At 36.5% G+C, this 22,877-nt stretch overlaps 1 long non-coding RNA gene across 1 annotated transcript; it reads left to right on the top strand.

The window, feature by feature from the left end:
- The first annotated feature begins 12,491 nt into the window (after positions 1-12,491).
- LOC117095410 lies at positions 12,492-17,894 on the top strand. Its single transcript, XR_004441963.1, has 2 exons — positions 12,492-12,650; positions 17,643-17,894. It is a non-coding gene; the product is annotated as an uncharacterized LOC117095410 (long non-coding RNA).
- The last annotated feature ends 4,983 nt before the right edge of the window (positions 17,895-22,877 follow it).

Raw genomic sequence — 22,877 nt, 5'->3', positions numbered from 1 at the left:
TATCTTTGTGTATCTATGTCAGGATTTTCTTTGTGTAAGCTCTGTAGTAATACACATAGAACATCTTATAGTTTCACACACAAAACTCAACACTTTAGCTTGTCTTACCCTTACATTTCGTGTTGTTGATGTCACATTTTACACATTTTTAGACTGTATATCCTTTAACGAATTATTGTAGCTGTACTTATTGTTAATGCTTTGTTTTTAAACTTTTACATCAGGTTCAAAAGTATTTTACACATTACCATTATAATATTAGAATATTTTGTATTTGACAACATTTTTACCTTTATGGTGAGTTTATTTCATTGATATGTTTTCATATTGTACGTAACATTTGTTTATTTAAACTTGGAAGAACTCCTTTTAGCATTTCTTATGAAAGGTCCGGTGGTGAACTTTTTTAGCTTTTATTTGTCTGGGAAAATCTTTCTCTTTCCTTAAATTCTGAAGAAACTCCTTGTTAAGCGTAATATTCTTAGCTATAAAGTTTTCCCCCCTATTCTTTTAGTTCTTTGACTATGGTTTCCTGGCCTACAAGGTTTCTGCAGAGAAAAATGCATATAGTCTTATGGAGATGCTCTTGTTTGTTACATGTTTTTCTCTTGCTGGTTTAAAAATTCTTTTTGTTTTTGACATTTTACAATTTTGCTATAATATGTCTCAGTGTAATCTTTGTAATCTTGATCCTATGTGGGATATTTTGTACTTCATGAACTTGTATGTCTACATCCTTTCCAAGATTTGGGATATACTCAGACATTTTTTTGAAAAATGCTTTTCATTCTCTTAACCTTCTTTCTCCTCCTGGGAATTTACAATGTACATAGAGGTTCAATGTCTCTTATCTCAAATGCTTGGGACCAGAGTGTTTTAAATTACTTTTTCTTTTCAGATTTTGAAATATTTTCATTGTATTCACTGGTTGAGCATGCCAAATCTGAAAATGCAAAATCTGAAATGCTCTAAAACCCTTTTTTTTTTTTCAGTGTCATGATGGTGTTTGAAAAGTTTCAGAATTTGGAGCATTTCAAATTTTCGATTTTCAAATTTGGGATATTCAACCTGTAGTGGTATATTTGGTGATGTCCTGTAAATCTCTTGGGTTTTCTCTACTCCTTTTAATTTATTTTTCCTTCTTACTATTATAATTAGAAAATTTCTGTCTTTAAGATCATAGATTCTTTTTTCAGTTTGTTTGAATGTGTTTTATACTCTTGCATTTTTTATTTCCTTCAGCACCACAATTTCTGCTGGTTCTGTTTTATGATTTCTGTCTCTTTATAAAACTTTTTGTATTGTTTGTGAATTGTAGATTAATATTGTTGAAGCTACTATTTTGGTCTAGTGTAGTTCACTGAACTCTCTTAAAACAATTGTTTTGGATTTTTTTGTTGGGCAATTTGTAAATCTACATTTCTTTGAGATTAGTTACAAAATTTATAGTTCTTTGTTTTGTTTTGTTTTTGCTTTTTTTGGTGGTATTGTGTTTCCTTAATTTTTCATGTTCTTTGAAGTCTTGTATTGCTGTCTTCACATTTAAAGGATCAGACACCTTTTTCAGTCTTACGATTAGCTTCAGGAACCAAAGGCCTTCACCATTCATCCAGGCTGGAGATTATTAGGACCCTTAGACCTGTTTTTTGGATGCACCTGCTTCACTTTTCTTATTTCCCTTTTTGTGGGAGGAAACAGTCTTAGGGCTGTACGTATTCTCTCAATTCTGCAAAGCCAGTCAGTGTGTGAGAACACTATATGTTTCCTAGGCCATTGTGCCCTGAAATGTTGCAGGATAAACACCATCTCTCAATCCTGCAGAGCTAAATCAGCTGTCTGCATGTGCTTGCCCACAATCTTCAGGCAGTCATATACACTATATGCAGGGTGGCACACTGGGCACCAGCTACAGGGCCCAGAGAAAGGTACATGAAGTGCTAGTGCTAGGAGCATGAATGGGCTAGTTGGGGGGTGGAGGGTGTAAAGGTGTTATATTCTACAATGTCTATGGGCACACTTCTTGGTGTAGTTTGCGAGGAGGTTTACAGAAACTATGGTCCTTTACTGAATTCTGTATCCCAGTGCTGTGATTCCCCAACCCTCTTCCCTACTCCTAGCCATACCACATTTCTGGGGAAGTTGGGTGCTGACTGTGTTCTCACTTCTCACATGGAGGAAGTCAAGAGCCAAAGGGGTCTCACTGAGCTGTGCCACACTGGTGAAGAGGGGATGCGGGTAAAGTAAAACTTTTCTTCTTATCCTTTTCAATACATCTATTCCTGCAGTTGTTTTTACTCCAACAAGTGGTGGGGCTTATTCGTTAGATTCTCAGTCTCCTACAGAGGTGTTCTCCTCTGTGGGTGGTTGTCAAAATTGTTTGCTCTGTGGGAGGATAAGAACAGAAAACTCATATTTCTTTGTCTTGATAATGTTCAACACTTTAATTATGTCAATATATTGTCTTCTGGCTTGTATGTTTCTAAAGAGAAGACTGTTGTAATTATTATTTTTTTCTTCTATATGTAATACCCCTCTCCCTTACTAGCTGACTTTAATTTTTTTTTTTGTTTGTTGTATTCAGCAATTTGAATATGACAAGTTGAGGAGTGGTTATGTTTTGGAATTACCGTAGGTAATTACCGTAGATATTCTCTGAGCTTCTTTGATCTGTGGTTTTGTTTTCTGTAATTAAATTTGAATATCCTAGCCCACTGAAAATATTTCTTACCACTTCTCCTTCTTTTTTCTCCTTCTGGAATCAATTGCTTACATATTAAAGTATATGATAACATCCCACAGATCTTGGATATTGTGTTTCAATTTTATTTTCACCTTTTCTTACTCGTCTCTTGAACTATGTTCAAGTTCACTTATTCTTTACTTAGCTGTTTTAATTCTACTTATTAGCCAATTGGGTAAATTTTATATCTCTTTCACTGTATTTTTATTTAGAGCATTTCCATGTAATTTTCTACCAGAGTCTTCATGTTACTATTGAGATTACCCTTAAAATTTTGCCTTTTACTTAACTTTTAGAGTGTTTAATGTACTAATCATAGTTATTTTAAATTGGCTTGGCCATATCTTATGGTTAATATAATTTGAAGAGAAAACTAGATGACCTTTCATAAACATGGTATGCAGTTAAAAATTAAATGTGTAAAGCTGACTAAGCAAAGTTGTTTCCAGTGTTTTAAAATATAGTTTGAGAATCTATAAGGTGCCCCAATGTAGCACAATCAATAGAATGATATAAGAAATGTGAAGAATATGTCTTACAATAGAAATGATGTCCAAGAAAAGAAAAGATGAGCATTTATTTGGACTCTGTCTTAGCTGGTTCAGTAGTAAATTTAACACACCAGACTACTTCACTAATTCCTTAGAGCTTTCTAGTGTTTCAAAATGTACAATAAACTTTATAGTCATGTGAGGTAAATTAGGCAGGTTATAGTTCATATTCAATCTGTCTACCACTCTGTGAAGAGATTCTAGGCATGGACAATTCCAAAATTAACTTTCTTACATCCTACTATTTCCTGAAACATCCATTGTGCTTCTTTCCATATTATCAATTTATTAAAAGAGTAGGCTCTATTTAATTCTTCATTTCAATGCACTTTTTAAAATTTTAGAGCTATCTGTTTAGCACACATGCACACACACACATGAACACATTTGCTAGATATGCTTGTAGGTTCTATATTGGTGAGCAAAACAGAAGAAGGTCTTATCATCATGTTGTTATGGTCCAGAAATAAACAAAAAAAATCAGCAAAACTTAGCATATTGCTGATAGGAGCCATAATAGAGGTAGCTAAGTATGTATACCTCTGCCATTGTAATCTGGGCTTGACCCACCACTTTGGTAAAGGTGTTTTTTGGTAGGTCATCAACATTCGCCCTCTAAGGAAACCAATGTGTTTAAACATTTTACCTTGGTTTTGTTATGGCACTCACAGTATTTAATTGTTTTCATCATCTTTTTATTATATTTGAAATGTTCCTGGAGACTTCAAGTAAGTTATTAGTTTATGATTAAAATACATGTAGCATGCATGAGACAAATATTTAATCAATATACAAAAGTGTTTACTCATGTTTGTACACACATATATGCTTTTTACTTACACAATTGCTGAACTCAGCCCCTCTATTTCTATTGTTCCTTTTTTCCTCATTCTGTTTATTTTTGCCATTACATTAATTAATTTTGCTATTAACTATTAGCAATGCAGAAAAAGCAGGAAGCATAACTCTCTTTTACAACTGCCTTCAGTACTAAGAAATGACTTCAGGGAGATGTATAGAGCTATAATCTTATGACTATATTATGACTTTTATAAATCTTCTATATATAACGTTGTATGTACATATATGCTTAAATACTGCACATTAGATGCATCCTTAAAAGTATTACATCCTTTTATCTATCTATGCATTTTTAGTTTATTTTCCTTAAAAATATTTTCTTTACCAAGAAGATTGTACAAAAAGGTTAATGCTTTGTAGGTTATTATTTGATGTTCCACGCCTTAGGTTGACATGCTATATAATACATATGTATAACTGTAGTTACATGATATAACTTGGAAATTTGATTACAAAACTAACATTTGTCTTTGTGTTGGGAAAAATAAAGACTTGACCTGTCTATAAAAGTGTTTCTCAAACACTTTTTTATTATATCTCCCTAAGAAACTCTTTAAAATATTTTTCCCAATCTCCATCTCATATGAATTTAATATCAGGAAATACTGCATATCTTTCTGTGTAGTGTGGCCCTTTTGAGGGCCACAAAGCTTTGAAATATCCATACATTTTTTTATAACCCAAGAGTTCATTTTTGGCCCCTTGGGGGTTATATTACCCATATAGAGAAAGCATGGTTTGTAATGTCAACTCATCATGGTTGACCATGGTACTACATTTTTTGTTCTATTTCATTCAGAAAATCAAATTTAAAGCAATTAAGAAAACTTTGGTTACAAATTAAATGAATTTTTAAAATAAACTTCAAATTGTAGTTTGCCTGAATTTTTTATTATATTATTCTCATTATATAGTCATAATAATTTAGTTCTATAATAAGTACTTTTTTAGTTATATAATCTTGTGCCATAAATCTGTGACACTAAATTATATATAGATACAATTATATGTTAGTGTGTATATATGTGTGTGTGTATATATATATATATACTTATTCCCTTACACCGCAGTTTGAGATTTCATTACAGCCATAATTTGTGAAGAAATTAATTAATCAGCATGGAAACAGATTACCCCAAAAAATAAAGTTTTAACATAAGTAATAACAGAGGGTGTATTCAATAAGTCAGGAAAAACAAGTAAGTTAGGGCAACAATGTAACTTTGGGAACTGTCCTGACATTGACACTCACTAATAAACTCCTTTTGTTGATATGATTACAATGCATTTGGGAAAAGGTATGTTCCTGATATAATCTTAAAATTGTAATAATATGATCAGTACGTCTGCAAAATAACAGTGAAAACTAAACTGAACTTTGTCTGGATACTGCAATTTTTACATGGCTCTGTCAAATGTCAGGCTTCCCTCTCCCTCACCAATTTCAAAAATGTTTCACCATGATTTCAAACAGTGAATCATCCCACCCCGTGCCAACCATCTGTTTTGTCTGCCCCCTCATTGACTCAAATTAGATGATGGAGGGCGGGGCAGGTTCTTAAGAGCAGCCATTAACGCTGGAGGAGAAAGGTTCTGGCAGCAGACTTTCCATTGGAAATTATGGACCACTAAAACTGGCAAGAAGAAACTTACAGGCAGAGCACTGAAGAGTAAAATAAAACTATGAACAAGAAGGGGTGTGGAAAAAATTAAAAAAGTAAAAGATCAGCTAATCAATAGAAAAATAAATTACAAGATAAAATTCAAAAACTGTCAGATACCAAAGAGGCTAAAAAGGGTAAAACTTGTATGAAAAATATGATAAGAAACATTAGAAAAGAAGCCATATATGACAGAAAATATCATGCTTATGAAATGTTTTGCCATATTTTATATTTAAATATGCTCTCTGGATTAGTATTTGTACTTGTGAAAAGATGTGTGAGAAAAGTAATTTACTATCAATTTATTTTGTATTGGCACACATTTGAAGAAAAAGAGAACAATCAAATGGAATTATGTACATGGAATAATGGACATACTTTAGGAAAATTCTTATAGGTACTACAACAGGATGAAACTTAGCAGGACATGGTAACAATTAATTTTTCTGATAAAAAAACTAATATTCTTTTCATTTGAAGGAATGAATGTTTTAAAATCCAAATGAGGAGAATGAAGCAACTGCAAAAATATTTTCTATCCTCAGAAATCATGCAGAAAGTTGCTAAAGCCAGTCCATAGTCAAGGGCAGGGAACTTAGATTTTGCATCTTGATAGGAAATGTGTAAAACCATTTGTAGATCTGTTGTACAAGCACCACAATGATAAGCACATTTTCAATATAAAATTATATAATGGGCATCAAGTTTCACAAGAGGCTGGCCAAACAGAACAGTTTTCCTGGGACTGAGGGGCTTCCTCGGATATTAGAATTTCAGTACTAAAACTGGGAAAGTCTTAGATAAACTCCAGAAAGTTGGCTACGATACCATTATTCCGACAACACTAAAAATGGGAACGTGAGGTAGAGAAGTATTAAAGTCCTCACTGTTAAAGTATGCATAAGCCCTAGCAAAGTATGTTTCATGGAAAACTACAAAAAAAAAAAAAAAAAAAAGAGATGTTTTATAAAATGATTGATTTCTGGTCAAATAAATTAAAGAAACTGTAGTCACATTGTTTCTCCTTACAGACTTAGATAATTAAGTCTGGCATCATACAAATATCTTTGATTGACAAATATTTCTTTTCCACATAAAACTTGTTAAATAGACCATATTTTGGAAAATGATAAACTAAATACAAGCAAGCAATGCCATGAAATGTCTATTTGTGCAAATACAAAGTCATTAACATGGAGACATGCTCGAGGATCAGAAAATGTGAGAGATTAAAGAGCACAATGCTGTTGAATATGCATGCTTTGTAGGTTTCCTACCTGACTAATTTGATTTTAGTTGTATAAGGATTGTATTCATTCAGGTAAAGATTGAAATGCACAGTTAAGTCAGGAATTTCCAGAAATATAACCAATTTTGTTTTAAATAAAATAAAGTAACAGACACCCAAGCTTAAATTATCTGGCTAAATGTCTGTGTGGGGAAGTTCACACATCCTCCTCACTCTCTGCTTCACTCTAATCAGAACCATTAGTCTTCTCATCTTTTGAATATCAAATTCACCTGCAGTGGAAAAATACAGGAATATTAAAGTTTCTTTTGTCAAAACATAAAGTACAGTTTGAAAATCATACTATAACTCTCTTGAAGGCCATTTTATTCATTGAAGAACAAAATCAGGCTTAATAATTTTCTAGATCAATCTTTCTGAAATTTATTAACAACACTTAAGAATCATTTAAATCAAAATATGTAACCAAGTTTTGAGGGAAAATAGCTAAAAGATTCATGGGTTTCTTTCTGTTCTAATTCAGGAGAATCGTAGCCTTAAAGTCTTTCAATGAACCAAAATACATAACTTAGTAATTCTAAAATTGGAATTCAATATGATGTCATAACAAGTATCCAAGAATGGAGAGTTACAACACCTGATTTTGGGATATTTTGCTGCAGTTAGTGTCTGGAATGATTTGAGGAAATATAAGTCTCTCATCTCAGATTTCTCATCTGCAAAATAATGATTTCTTGGCAGGGCGCTGTGGCTCATGCCTGTAATCCTAGCACTTTGGGAGGTCGAGGTGGGCGAATTACCTGAGCTCATGAGTTCTAGACCAGCCTGGGCAACACGGTGAAACCCTGTCTCTACTAAAATACAAAAAAAAAAAAAAAAAAAAAAAAGCCAGGCGTGGTGGTGGGCACCTGTAGTCCCAGCTACTAAGAAGGCTGAGGCAGGAGAATCGCATCAACCCAGGAGGCAGAGGTTGTAGTGAGCCTAGATAGAGCCACTGCACTCCAGCCTGGCAATACAGCGAGACTCCGTCTCCAAAAAAAAAAAAAAAAGATTTCTTTCATGCAAACTCTTATAGTTACTGTATGTATAAAATGAGATTATATTTGTGAAATAATATTGAAAAAATAAAGCCTGATTTATGATACTGCTATAACTAGGGATCAGTTTGTACTGAGAGCATGTCATTCATTCTGATAATGATTGTCACAGTTTATGAAATAGTTTGCTATTACCTGATTTTATGCTAAGCACTCCATTATTTAATGCTGACAGCAGTTTGGTTGAGAGAGGGATTATTTCATTTTACAGTGGAGGAAACTGCGGATCAGAGTTAGAGAGGCATTTCCCAAGATCACACATCTGTCTAGTCAAGAGGAAGCAAATGTGCTTGTTCTTGTCCCACTATGTTACACAGCATCTCAAAAATCCCAGTTAACAGATTTTGCCCTTGGTATTAAGAAGTTCTTAAAGATCTATTGTAACAGGCCTAAAAAATATCCTTACACAATACTGGTAGCTACTTATATTAAGTAGTATTATTTAAGGAGTTGTTTTTTTTAATTGAGCTGGAGTTTCTGTCATCCTTGTGTTTGACATTTTTCATGCATTATTAAATTTATTTCATTCGACAACTCAGCTAAGGAGATACCACTTTCATGGTGCAGATGAGGAGACTGAGACTCAGATTGACTAAAAATTTGCCTAAAGAGGTGATAATTATTTCATGTCAGAACTAATTATTAAACCTAAGTTCCCATGTTATTGATTTTATGTGATGCACTGCCTTCTACTTTCTACACTATATTTGTGGTAAATATTTCAGATAAATTACAGAAATTCTAGATAAAATTTCTTTTAGTGACCAGAGCTAAAGAGATATTATTGCTGAAGCAAGTGTTGTAAATCTAAAATCTCAAAAAGCTAAGTCCTTTAGTACTTTCTTAGCAGTTTACCAGAAGGCCTGTCAGGTGCTGACAATCAATAGATAATCATTCAATAAGATCAATAAAGATTAAAAAGGAGACAAACTCCATCCAAAGCAGTTGCTTCAAATTTCCATACCTAAATGTAATAGTAAGACTCATCTTTCTTTTTTTTTTTTTTTTTTTTTTTTTGAGACGGAGTCTCACTCTGTCGCCCAGGCTGGAGTGCAGTGGCCGGATCTCAGCTCACTGTAAGCTCCGCCTCCTGGGTTCACGCCATTCTCCTGTCTCAGCTTCCTGAGTAGCTGGGACTACAGGCGCCCGCCACCTCGCCAGGCTAGTTTTTTGTATTTTTTTAGTAGAGACGGGGATTCACCGTGTTAGCCAGGATGGTCTCGATCTCCTGACCTTGTGATCCGCCCGTCTCAGCCTCCCAAAGTGCTGGGAATAAGACTCATCTTTCTAATGACTGCAATTCTGCAACTTTTTTTTGTCTATGGACACAAGTTCTACTTGGAGCCAAGGGATTTCTTCATCAAATGAAAGAGGTAGGAAGTTTCACACTGAAATATTTCTAATTTTCCAATGTATTGGTCTCCCTAAAAATTTGCCTTAGTTTATTCTGGTATCACAAAATACCTGAGACTAGAAAATTTATGAGTAATAGAAATTTATTTCTCACACTTCCAGAAGTTTCTAAGTCCAAGATCAAGGTACTGGCAGGTGGTGTCTGGTGAGGATCTTCTTGCTGTGTCCTTACATGGCAGAAAAATGGAAAAGAGTGAATGACCCCTTTCCTCAGATTTTTTATATGAGCCCATTTCCATCTATGATGGCTGCCCTCATGCCTTTATCACTTCGGAAGTCTCCACCTCTGAGTACTCTAACATCAGTAATTATGTTTCAATATATAAATTGTGGGAGAAACATTCAGACCATAGCATTCACTTTTCATTCATAATTGCTCTTTTGGTATGACTTGCCAGACCAATATATTTTACATAAAAATATTAATCAAAATAACTGAAAATTGAATTTTGATTAATCTGTGGATTAATTTTCTGGAAAGCAAAAGTGTGGCTAATATTAAGGTAAGCCAAAACAGAAAAGTAGTTTTTCAAAAGAAAAAAATAAGCAAAAGGAAAAAGAGACAAAGCTTGTCTTTTAAACTCAATTCTCCTATATTGAATGTGGCCAGGTATAATCGAAATGTGACACCACAGTTAGTGTGACTACAATTATATTGTATTCAACAGAGGAAATATACAACTTGATTTGTGTGTGCCCAATGAAGCTATAGGACTATGCAACACAGTAACCAGAGCAGAGTCTTCCAAACTGTAACCTATGGAAAACAAGAAAGGAATGTCCATTTGGCAGAAAGTTGGGCTGGAGGTGGTAACAATTCAAAGTTTCATTTTTTCTAGTTCATGTGTTTTTTCCTGGCTTTTATTTTTGAGAGAGGGTCTTGCTCTGTTGCCCAGGTTGGAGTGCTGTGGTACAAACACAGCTCACTGTAGCCTTGACCTCCCAGACTTAAGCAATCCTCGCACCTCAGCCTCCCAAGTAGCTAGGACCACAGGAGCACATAGTTTATGTAATTTTGCTGGTTCCATTTTTTCCTTCTACTAAAAGAAAGGTAAAAAAAATCTTCCAGTATATCCATGGAAAGTCTACTATATGCCAGAGACTTCTCTCTCAGTTAATCACTAGAACAATTCTTGTCAGTTTGGCATTGTTATTTAATTGTACCAATTTTACTGAAAAAAAAAAAAAGTAAAGCTCAGAAAAATAAAAAGAAGCTTTCCAAGGTCACATAGCTAATCATGGAATTTTTATCTGACATTGATTTTTCTACTGAACATTTCAAAAGAAAGTCAGGCATTATAAATTATATTAACAACAACTGCCCTTAGAATTCTCCAACTGCATATATGCATGCAAATAGGAATTATATGTGTGTTTGTGTGGGGCTGTATATACACTGTGTGTATGTATGTGTGTGTGTGTTCTATATTTTCTATTTTTTTTTTTTGGTATATATCAAGGAGCAGAAGTATCCTGTGCTTTTCTTTTAGGGAATCATGCTTTCACAGAAACAGGGGATTATGTGCTCCACTTCACAGCCAAGCTTTTGGAAGAAATATTACAAACATAAGAGTGGGCAGTGGCAACCACTGAGAAAAGAAAGCAAAATGTACCCATGGGAGCTACACTAAAAAGAGAAAAGGAGCCACAGGGAGTCTTTGTGGATATGAAAACGGGCCCTGAGCTTAAGGGTAGCAAGCTCTCTGCTAATAGCTTGTACTTACTAGTATTTCCTACAGTTTGGACACGTATATTAATAAAATAATTCAAAAGGCCAAATATTTATTTTATCAACCCGATTAAAGAGAGATGTCTATGAATTTGTCAAAATAAATTTAATGGAATGGTAAATTTCTGGAAACAATTATCACATAGTGCCAAAATGGGAGTCTGTGTTTATCAGTTTCAATTCTTAAAGCTTCCTCAAAGAAAAAACCCCACGAACATCACCAAATGTAACCCATAAGTTTAATAAGCATCACTTCTGATATAATCAAAGCGTAACTTTTGTTTGTTTATTACGGTCTCCCATTATTTATTTAAAATGTATGTAATTGGGCCCTGTTAGCCTTCTCTTTCTCTAGTTAAAAATGAAACAGGTCCATTTTCTTGTTTTGTTTTTCACATGACTCATTTAAAAACATTCTTAAGGCCCCTTGAAGTGAAACTATCATTACATTTAATTTAATGCAGGTAGAGAATGGTATGGCCTTTCCCCCCTCTCCCTTTTTACCTCCTTCCTGACTCTTAGCTGCAGTTTTACAAAAACATTGAGTCCAAGCCGATACCAGGAACAGAGGACACTGATAAATCAGGAAAAGATTTTATTTGACTGATGATGTATACTCTTGTAAGGTAGCTTCATTATCTCAGCTATGGAGGGTATAAGAGTGAACTCATTCTCTAATGCCAAATTCACAGACTGCCCAGTTCTCTGGGGGTATCTCTGTTTATAACCCTCCTCTGTTCGTTTTACACATATGCTTGCTCTGGAAGTCTCATGATATTCTTTGGCAGAACTTAAAAAGGCTCTAGCCTAGCAATCTCTTTTCCCTGTGGCTCACATTTAGTCCACTGGAAATACATCTTTTGCCCTAGTAAACTCTGAGATCCAAGCATAGTCTAAATCTATATCCTGTGGCCAATAGTTGCTACTGCTATTTTCGGTATAAACGAGTACCCTGTGCCATCTAACACCAGGGAAAGCATTTTCTTTCTTTCTTTTTTTTTTTTTTTTGAGACGGAGTCTCGCTCTTGCCCAGACTGGAGTTCAGTGGCGCCATCGCGGCTCACTGCAAGCTCCACCTTCCGGGTTCAGGCCATTCTCCTGCCTCAGCCTCCTGAGTAGCTGGGACTACAGGCGCCCGCCACCACGCCCAGCTATTTTTTTGTATTTTTAGTAGAGATGGGGTTTCACCGTGTTAGCCAGGATGGTCTTGATCTCCTGACCTCATGATCCGCCCACCTCGGCCTCCCAAAGTGCTGGGATTACAGGCGTGAGCCACCGCGCCCAGCCGGGAAAAGCATTTTGTGGTTTCAGAGATCCCACTAAGTGCTCTCCCCTAGATTTGTGAGGTAAGATTCAAATACTGCTTGAGAAGGTAAGATTCAGCTGCCACTTTGGGAAATGTTATTGAAATTCACAGGCCGGCAAAGGCTCTCTAAAGGAATCTCTTTGTGTTCAGATGCCTCTAAGGCCGTGATCCAACAGAAGGGTCTAAGAATTGTGAAACAGTATTTTGATTATTTTTCTTTCTCAAATTTTTTTTTGGGATTTGCACACACTATCTAATATTAATATCTATTTTGTGGGTGACAACCTTGTACTTAAAATCAAAATAGTTTAAATTTTACAGTCTGTTACATAATAAAACATACTTCCACATGAACAACACGACTTTTAAAATGTTCGTGGTATACTTGGTCCACTTGAATATTTCCAAGAAATTCAAGTCAATTGTCTGACATAGGCCAAACTGGGTAGACCTACCCATAGAAGACACCAAAGTCATCTCAGGACAGCTTTTTTTTCTTGAAGTATTGTAATAGTTTATTTCAGCATCTGTTTTTATCCACTGGTCTGAAACCTCTTTGAAGACAGGAAATACAATTTTTAAATGTCTATATTACATGACTTATCACTGTATCTGTTGCATAGAAAGTTTAAAACATAATTGTTGAAAAAATGAATAAACTTAAAAATCCTCACCAGTTCAGAAATAAGAATAATCATTTATTGACTGTCAGCCCAGTTAAAATCTAACATAGTGTGCAGTGTAATATAATGGTCACAAGTGAGAGTAAATCTTCTTATGTGAAATCTGCCAGTGATTGGGGCAAACAACTAACAGTGAACAATTCCTGGTGTATTGTATTTAAATTCTCCATAAATGCTCCTTACACTATTTCACCACCAAAACTTTCTGTACAACTCAGCCTTCTTATGATATAGATGGAAAGGTACAAGAATACAGAGAAACCTATCAGATTCTTGTTTTAAGTTTCTTTGTAGACATTAGTTAACGTATACCTTGCAAGAGCTACGCTAAAGATGCGGGGTAAAGAGTTATTTTATGATTGCAGTATTTTAATTTAACATTAAAAATTGGGAAATAGAATTTAAATCAGAAACCATAGAGGAAAAGGAGACTACAGAAGAAATAAGGGTATAGGAGAAACTTTCTGGGCACTATAAAAAGAGACAAAAATTTGACCAAATGGCAGGGGAGGAAAAATTGGAGAGGGCACATAGAGGGATAGAAGGAGGCTGAGTGTCTAAGAGGGTGTGCAAAACTCCATCCTTCTGGGCCAAGCCCCAGAGATATGTGCCAAGGCCCCAGGAGGAGTTGGGGGATGCCTGAGAAGCACAAGCATTGACTGGCTTCCCATGTTAAATCTTAGGTAGCTTGGTGCCTCAGGGAGGCATAATTATGGGGGAGATGGCTAAGTCTAGGACCCCAAAGGGCAGCATAGCAGGATCCTACAACCTGCAGTGATGTAGAAAAAGTATAGTCTCTGAGTCCCTAGACAGCAAGCAGGAGACTCCAAGGGAAGTAGCACTTTTACAGTAGTCCTTAAAGTTCAGGCACAGGCAACTCTGAGAGACTAGCGAGGCTCTAACAACTGAGGAATATAGAGGACTAGCTATTAACTCCTTAAAGTTCAGGCACAGGCAACTCTGAGAGACTAGCGAGGCTCTAACAACTGAGGAATATAGAGGACTAGCTATTAACTCAGCAACTACAATGGAGACAGAGGCTCATGCTTGAAGACTGCAGGACAACTAGCATATCAAAGGGGACCCTGAAAGGGTACCCTTTCACAATGCCAGGGTGATACCTCTGTCTTCCAGGAAGTTGGGTCATTTCTGGTAGAAACAGCAGACGGGAAAGTTAAGGAATCCTCAACTGATTGTACACTTACCCAGTTTTAAACTGGAAGTGGCTCAGTTCTATAATTAACTTTATTATTATTATTATCATTACTATTATTATTATTACTAGTCATCCTTAAGAACTAGGCTAAGTGCTCTATAGAAAAAATAAATTAATTAAAATGTTTTAAAACTGAATTTTGTAAACTGCTAAAAATGTGAAATCAGTATGCCCATTGCACTGGCTATGAAAATTTTTGCAAACTCTCTGTTTTTATTTCTGCATAGTTAGAAGAGGACACGGCTAGAGTAACCACACACATTTTTCTTTTACTCTTTGAAATGTCCCAGTTATGGTTATCTTACATTAATCATTAATAACAAAACAACTCATAGAACAATGTTTAGCTCTGAAAAATGCAGATAAGCTTTTAGCGTAATACCATTGTTTTCTAAGCACTCAAAAATTATTATTGTTGTTTTTCTTTTTCTTTTTTTTTTTTCGAAACAGGGTCTCACTTTGTCACCCAGGCTGGAGTGCAGTGGTGTGATTTCAGCTCACTGCAACCCCAACTTCCTGAACCAAGTGATTCTTCCACTTCAGCTTTCTGAGTAACTGGGACCACAGGCGTGCACCACCATCCCAGCTAATTTTTGCATATTTTTTTATAGAGACAAGGTTTTGCTGTGTTGTCCAGGATGGTCATGAACTTCTGGGTTCAAGTGATCTGTTCACCTCTACCTCCCAAAATGCTGGGATTTCAGGCTTGAGCTACCGTGCCCGACCCCCATTATTATCATTTTTAAGCAACATATTGAGGTAAAGAAAAAAGGTTTTAAAATGCATCAAATGTCTTCAGTAGTGGCAAACTCTTGATTCCTTAGGTGAACTTCGAGCAACATTAAACCCATCAACTTCTCTCCTGAAAGATAGCCCTAAACAAACTTGGGTGGCCATTTCTACCTTAATTTAAGAAAATATTAGATAATATAAGACCCAGAATATCCTGATTTAGTATTTGAGAACTTGTTCCTATAGCTGAATCATGATTGCAAGCAGTAAGTTTATTGTTTAACCATTAGTATGAGGAAATGCAATAACTAGTATGTACTTTAAAGGTAATCTGGTTTGACTTGAGGTGTCCTGCTAAAGACGCATCATAGTTGCGTAAGGAATTAGGAAACACATCTGTACACCATTTCTACAAGCTTTCTCATCTAGATTTCCTTTTTCGCAGTACATCCTTTTCTTAACTAATGAATGACAATGGGTTGAAAGCAAAGGCTCTTTCAATGAAAGGAAAGCCATTATGAATCAGAAAATTGTAATAAGGAGAAAAAATGAACTACTCTGAGACCCCATACAAGTTTAGGAGACAAGTGTAGAATTTCTCTTCTGGTGAGGCAGTGTGGTAGAGTGAAATTAGACAAATAGGCATCCAATTAACCATCAACAAATATGTGTGCCAAAATGCCAGGCAAAGAGCACAGTCACATGTAAAACCCAGGCTCAGTGCCTAATTCTATCCACTTCACAGAATAAAAGTGACTCTATTTCTGTAGTCTGAACTGACCTTCACATAAGGATTTCATCCTGGAAATCTATTGCTCTATATAAGCCTTTGGCAATTTCATCCAATCCCAGCGTCAATTATCACCTCTGTGGGAATGACTCCTGCTGCTACTCATTCTTCCTTTGTGTTTATATAAAATCTTAGGTTCTTTTGAAGATCACCCCCTCTACTATCTCCATCTTTTTGTCTTTGTCATCTGTAGGGCTTCTTGGTCTCCTTGAAGACATTACCAGTCCAGTTTTTATCTCTATCCTGACTCATATGATCCTCTTAGGTGTCTTTATTGCCCAGTGTCATATGATTTAATAACATTCACCTCTCAGTTGATCCAATGTCTTTAACACATGCCCACCATTTGTAACAGTCTCAAATCTCAAACCACAGGCTGTAAGATTACTGAGAGCAGAATCCATATTGAGAACACTTTCGCAAAAATTATAACTGAGGAAATTATGACAGTGAAGGAGATCAGACCTACCAACTCCATCTTCCTTCCAACTTTTAAGCTTTCCTTGTTCATTCCTGGGCATAGGCTGAGCTAACCTAGAGAAGGAACTTAGTTTGTGGGTGACTCTGTAACAACATTGATAATAGCCCTTTCCTGAAAAGACTCCTATCTTGCCTTGGATACAGTTTGCCTTTGTCGGACTAACAAATTAGCTACAAGATTAGAAATTATGATTTAGGGTTTATGCAACCTCTGGCTGTAGGAGTCTGAACCTCCCCAAATTGCTCCTGGAATAACATCACTGTTGTAAAACCTAAGATTAGTGCTTGAGATATTTTGCAGACCCTGTACTCACTGGATCAGCTGACACCACCCAGACTAGTAATCTGACTCAATCAGTTGTGCAATCCCACCCAGGAAGAGAAGACAGCAAAAAAAAACCTCACTTCAGTCCCCCTGTGATTGATTCCGTCTCCAACCTGGTCAATCAGCACTCCTCACTTCCAAAGCCCCTACCTGCCAAAACTCAATTTCTGGAATGCTCTAGGAGACTGATTTGAGTAATAATAAAACTCTGGTCTCCTGTACAGCTGGCTGTGTCTGAATTACTCTGTTTCCACTGCTATTTCCCTGTCTTGATAAACTGGTTCTGTTTAGGCAGTGGGCAAGGTGAAACCATTGGGTGGTTACAAATTTGGGAGCTGGTTCAGGATTGCTCTTGGGGATACCTGCCTGTGGTTTAGTAGCCCAGTTCCAGCAATGGTTTCAGACGCCAGCCCAAGTGGCTACCTTATTTCTTGGACAGGAAGCTGACTCTGGCAATGTCTCTACCAGTGGGGCCCTGCTGACCCAATGTGCATGGATTTAATTGTTATGGAGAAATAGTCCTGGGGAGACACCGCATAACTGTAGCCCTATCACAAGGTATCTGTCTGTAGCCAGAGAGTGGGGTGTCTGTCAGTAGTTCCACTATGGAGTGACCTATTCTGTGAGTATCCTAGGCACTACCGATGCCTCCTTCCCTCTCCTGATTAGTTCTGTAGCCACATTCATTGTGGGGTGTCTGTCTCAGTTCAGCTCCTCTGGGGGTTTCAGCTGAACCTGCGCAAATTGCTCCTGGTGATAACAACATTATAGTAAAATCTAAGAGTAGTACTTGAAATATTTTGCAGATCCTGCTCTCGATGGATAAGTGGACACTACCCAGACCAATAATCTGACTCAACCAGTTCTGTGATCTCACCCAGGAAGAGAAGATAGCAAGAAAACCTCACTTCAACTCCCCCTATGATTCCATCCCCAATCTGACCAATCAGCATTCCCCACTTCCTGAACCCCTACTCACCAAATTATCTTTAAAAACTCCAATCCCTGAATGCTTGGGGAGACTGATTTGAGTAATAATAAAACTTCAGTCTCCTGCACAGTTGACTCTGCCTGAATTACACTTTCTCTATTGCAGCTCCCCTGTCTTGATAAATCGGCTATGTTTAGGCAGGGGACAAGGTGAACCCATTGGGCAGTTGCACATTCTAAACTTTCATCTTAGTTTCCAAAAGATGTTTTTCCAAAAACATAATTTGAAAATGAAACATTTCCCACACCCAAACAACACTTTACTTTTCTTTATTTTACCTTTCTGTGCAGATTTTGATGCCCCCTTTTCTTACTTCTTGTCCTTGTCATCTTTGGAACTGATTTCCCAAATGCTCTACTCTCAGTGTCTCATTCAAGTCTCTGTTTCTAATATAAGTCTCAATTCTAGGCCATTTATTCAGTTCTGTAACGATCAATTCCGTTGTTTCTACTTTATAGGAATTGTGCCCATAGCAATAGCATTATTCTGGGCATTATGTAATTCTCTGTGGATTTAATATTAGTTTGGAGAAAGATTCATCCTTGCCACACACATCAATATCAGAAAGGAACTGATGCCTGGTAACAGCCTGCTCTGCCAACACTGGGCAATCCACGTATATTAAGACATTTAGTTCTCCTGAAAACCATCCCAGATTGATATTATTATCCACAGTTCAAAGAAGTGGAAACTGAGAAGTTAAGTGTTTTTCACATAAATACAGAGTTAGTAAGGGACAGAATTGGAATTTGATCAATGCTATATAAAACAATTCTGCCCTCCAAAGATAAAAAAAATTAAAAAAAGATGTGGTGATTCTCTGTGGAAAGGTAAGTACAAATGTTTTTATTTCTTAAGTTTGAAAACTAAAGTACACAGAGGATGTAACCTGACACAGCTGTGCAGTCAAGTATATGTTCTAGTGTGTGCTTGTACTCATTTATTTCAAGTTAAGCCACTTAAATGAAATATGTTAAATCACATACATAAGTAAATAAAAGATCTAAGTTTGAAGTCCATGGATTTTCTAAGTACAATCTCACAGTGGTACTATATAGGCTTCCATAGACTATTGTCTACTGAGAGTGATCTAGTCACTGAAATTTCTCAATGGACTAACATCATGTAAACAAAAACTCTGGGCTTTATGCTGCCTCCGATTCATTTTTGATATTATTTATTTAGAACATTCAATGTTCTCTTTCTCCTTGGAGACATCTGGCTTCAGACCCAGTAGTTCTTCCCCTAGGCAGAGTCAGGAAATCTATATGATACTCTGTAAAGCATTGTACACAAGAGACATAACTTCAGGCAAATGATTTTAGGAAACCAGATCATCAAATGAACACCCAAAAAATAAATCATCCCAAAACTTCAAAATTCTTCCTGAAGATTAATCCTCTGGCTTCACAATTGTAAGTCAATTTCCAAAGGTAAATGCTCCTGGATAAGATATAAGATCTAGTTTACATCCTTGGGATAAAACTGAGAAAGGTTGAAAACATGGGGATAGTCTCTGTCCTTGATTTAAAATAAGATAGGCAATTGGGAAGAACAGAAGAAGCCCTGATTGTACCAATAATCAAATTTGCTCACTTGATAGTTTTTCTTAAAGTGGGCCCAAATCCCAGATACTGAAAATAAACTAGTCAGTCATCTTCCCCTCAGAAAAATGACTTAGATAGATACCCACTTGCCAGGGTTTAAAATATATCAAGCAGGAAATTTTATAAACTATCCCTTCAGTCTATGGTGTTAGCTTTCACTCTATTGGGTTTATAATTGTGTGTGTCAGGGGTGAGTTTGCATAGCTATAGGCATCTGCTTTTGAGAATTTACTTCAATGACGTAGGAGTCAATGGTGAAAAGTAGGCTTTAAGAGAGATGTGGAATCTTGGATAAATGTGGAAAGATCCAATGCAAATTGGTGTGTTCCGAGGGTTAAAAAAATCATGAACACATATTGTTTAATAATTTTGAGTGTCTTATTGATAGTAAAATGAATGAGTGAGAAAGTAAGAAAAACAATGTGGGTACCAAGTAAAATATGAACTCACAGCTTATTCCAGAAAACTTTTAAAGCGGTCTATATTTACCATTCTGTTTAAACGGGAGGAAAGGGCTTAAGTATGTTGTAATACACCAAACACTTCAGGGAAATGGAAAATACCATATCAGACAAGGGAACACAGGTAAATTGTATCCTCCGGTGAGCTGTAGCCCTTGAAAGCTCATTTATGTTCTCACTAAGGTGAAACATAGGTTTTAGAGAAATATAAATATCTATGTGTATGTAGCACACTTCCAACCAGAAAAAAGATCCAGTCTGTGTGTGTGAGATGAATTATACTGATGTCTGTTATAAATCCCTAACATAGCTCATGAGATCAATTAAGATGTTCAAGCAACTACAAAAAGGATGATTGAGGCAAATGGTAACATCAGGATGACCATATGGTAAGGGGAAACTAGAACTGTTTGGACGTAAAATGAGAGCCATCGGAATTCCAGTTACAATCATGCACTACACAGTGAGGAGATAGCAGGATGAAGCAGCCAAGAAAAATACTAGATGAAGAACAGTTTGCGCAGTGATAAAGACAAAGTAGCTTGTGTTTCCAAGTCAATAAGCAGGTGGTAGGGACAGAGGGTGACATCATCTGTGCCTGCTCTCTTTCCCTCGCCTAGACCAAGAGCCTCATGGTTTACTGCAGGGCCAGGTATTTGTCAGACAAGTCGCTTTTGGATTTTTAAGTAATGACAGAGGCTTGTTGGGGAGTGTTTAGCTGAGGGGAAAGCTATTTCTTAAATGAGACCATCAAAGGTTGTATTCCCCTTGCTTTTCTCAGGAGCAGAGCACATTAATTGTGTGGTTCTATATATGTTCGAGGACAATTTCTCTCAATGCTGCCCAGTGGGCTGTGCAATGACAAACCATCATCACCACAGGATACAATGGCCTTTGGAAAACGTGGCTCACCTAGAAATGCATTATCAGGTGATAACAGCCTTGCCAGCTCATGTCACCCCAGTAGTAAAGTTTAAAAGGCTTTCAATGTTGAGGTTTTCTTCAAACTGCTAAACTGTGATAGGCAATTTAGCTTAACTTTTCACAGCAGTCCTAAATCTATATTTACTAATGATTTCCTCATGTGTTGAAAGGAATATACTTTGAAAATCTTCATCAATTAAGGATATTGAAACATAAGAGCTTAACCCAGCCCTCTAGATGGAATGTCTTTTGAAAAATACACTAATCTTTTGATTCACAAATAATGAAGCCAAAGTGAATATATTTTAGCTGTCTGAGGCTAAATGAAAATCTCACACCAGAGAACACTTCACGATAAACTAAGAGAAAAACAGTAAATCTTCATAAGATGCTGAGCCAGAAGAGCACTGTGTTTAGGAGCACAAGTTTTAAAGCAAGATCTGGAACTTTATATGTGACATCAGGCAAAGGACTTAACCTCTCTGCACATGGATTCACACATCTTCAAAATAGGTATAATTATTGAATCTGTTGGAAGTTGGTTGTGAGGATCAGATGATATAAAGCATACAATGTGCTTAATGCAACATTTGCTGTATAACAAATGTTTAGTAAATATTACTCATCATTAATATTATGAAACTGAAACAAGTGAGAAGAGACAGGAGAGTTCTGCTTCATTGCAAGTGGAAAAATGCAAGAAAAACAGTGGCTTTCAGTATTAGTGTGCTTAAGAATCATGCAGCCTGGCATGGTGGCTCATGCCTATAATCCCAGCACTTTGGGAGGTCGAGGAAGATGGATTGCTGGAGCCCAGAAGTTCAAGACCAGCCTGGGTAATATAGAGGAACCCTGCCTCTACTTTTTGGAGACTTTGAGGATTGCTTGAATGTTTTGGAGCAAAGAGTTAATACCTTCTTGGCCTTAGAAAGATGGTATTGCAAAGTATGCATTGGGACAGACAGTAACTAGAGAGAAAAACTAGTTTGGAGATCATTGTGGTTAGACAGGCAAAAAATGATGAATTTAGTTCTCCATAAAGTAGATGGACAGAAAGAGATAGATGAAAGAAACACTACAGAAAACTAAGCAACTATAATGGAGGGGTAGGAAGAAAAAAATATGTTTTTGGTCTAGAAGACTTTATAAAAGATGGTGTAACAAATGAAACAGAAAACCCCCAAGGAAGAAGCATTGTCAGTGTGGAGGTGGAAATGTAAGGGCCAATGAATTCTGTTCACATGTCCATGGCACATCTATGCAAAAATGTTCAACAGGCAATGGGAAGTACAAATCAGAAACAAGAAAGATCATCTTCCAGCTTGTAAGTGTAATTTTTGCTAAACCATGTAGATGTCAAACCATGGAAAGAGAAAAATACACACATGCATTTGACTTTTGAGCATGGAATTTAAGTCAGTAATACATAAAAATGTGTGTTGGGGAAGAGAAGTGAGGCTATGAGAGAGTGAACAGGTAGATTCTGTAATAATAATAAGAAGGCAGGGCTGTCGAAGCTGTGGACAAATTGCATGCAGGATGTTTGAACAGAAGGTCATCAGAAAAGAGGTCATTGTGGCCATGGGCAGTGGCTCATACCTGTAATCCTAGCACTTTGGGAGGCAGAGGCGGGAGGATCATTTGAGGTCAGGAGTTCGAGACCAGCTCAGGCAACATGGTGAAACCCCATCTGTACTAAAGATATAAAAAAATTAACTAGGTGTGGTGGTGCACACCTGTAATCTCAGCTACATGGGAGGCTGAGTCAGGAGAATCACTTGAACCTGGGAGATGCAGAATGCAGTGAGCCTGCATCACACCACTGCGTTCCAGCCTGGGTGACAGAGTGAGGTTCTGAAAAAAAAAAAAAAAAAAAAGAAAGAAAAGAAAGGAAAAAGGCCATTTTGTTGTGTTTGACTATTAGGAATGTTACTTGACCAATAGCAATGCAAAATTAATAGTATGAATTAACTTCCTAATAACCTCAGCCTTTAATTATTATTAAAGAAATGAAGACTATTCGGAGAATATGATAACTAATTTATTATCCTCATTGTC

Source organism: Trachypithecus francoisi, unplaced genomic scaffold (genome assembly GCF_009764315.1).
Source record: "Trachypithecus francoisi isolate TF-2019V2 unplaced genomic scaffold, Tfra_2.0 Lachesis_group13, whole genome shotgun sequence".
Taxonomy (NCBI): Eukaryota; Metazoa; Chordata; class Mammalia; order Primates; family Cercopithecidae; genus Trachypithecus; species Trachypithecus francoisi.
This window is presented reverse-complemented; position numbering and strand designations above follow the sequence as displayed.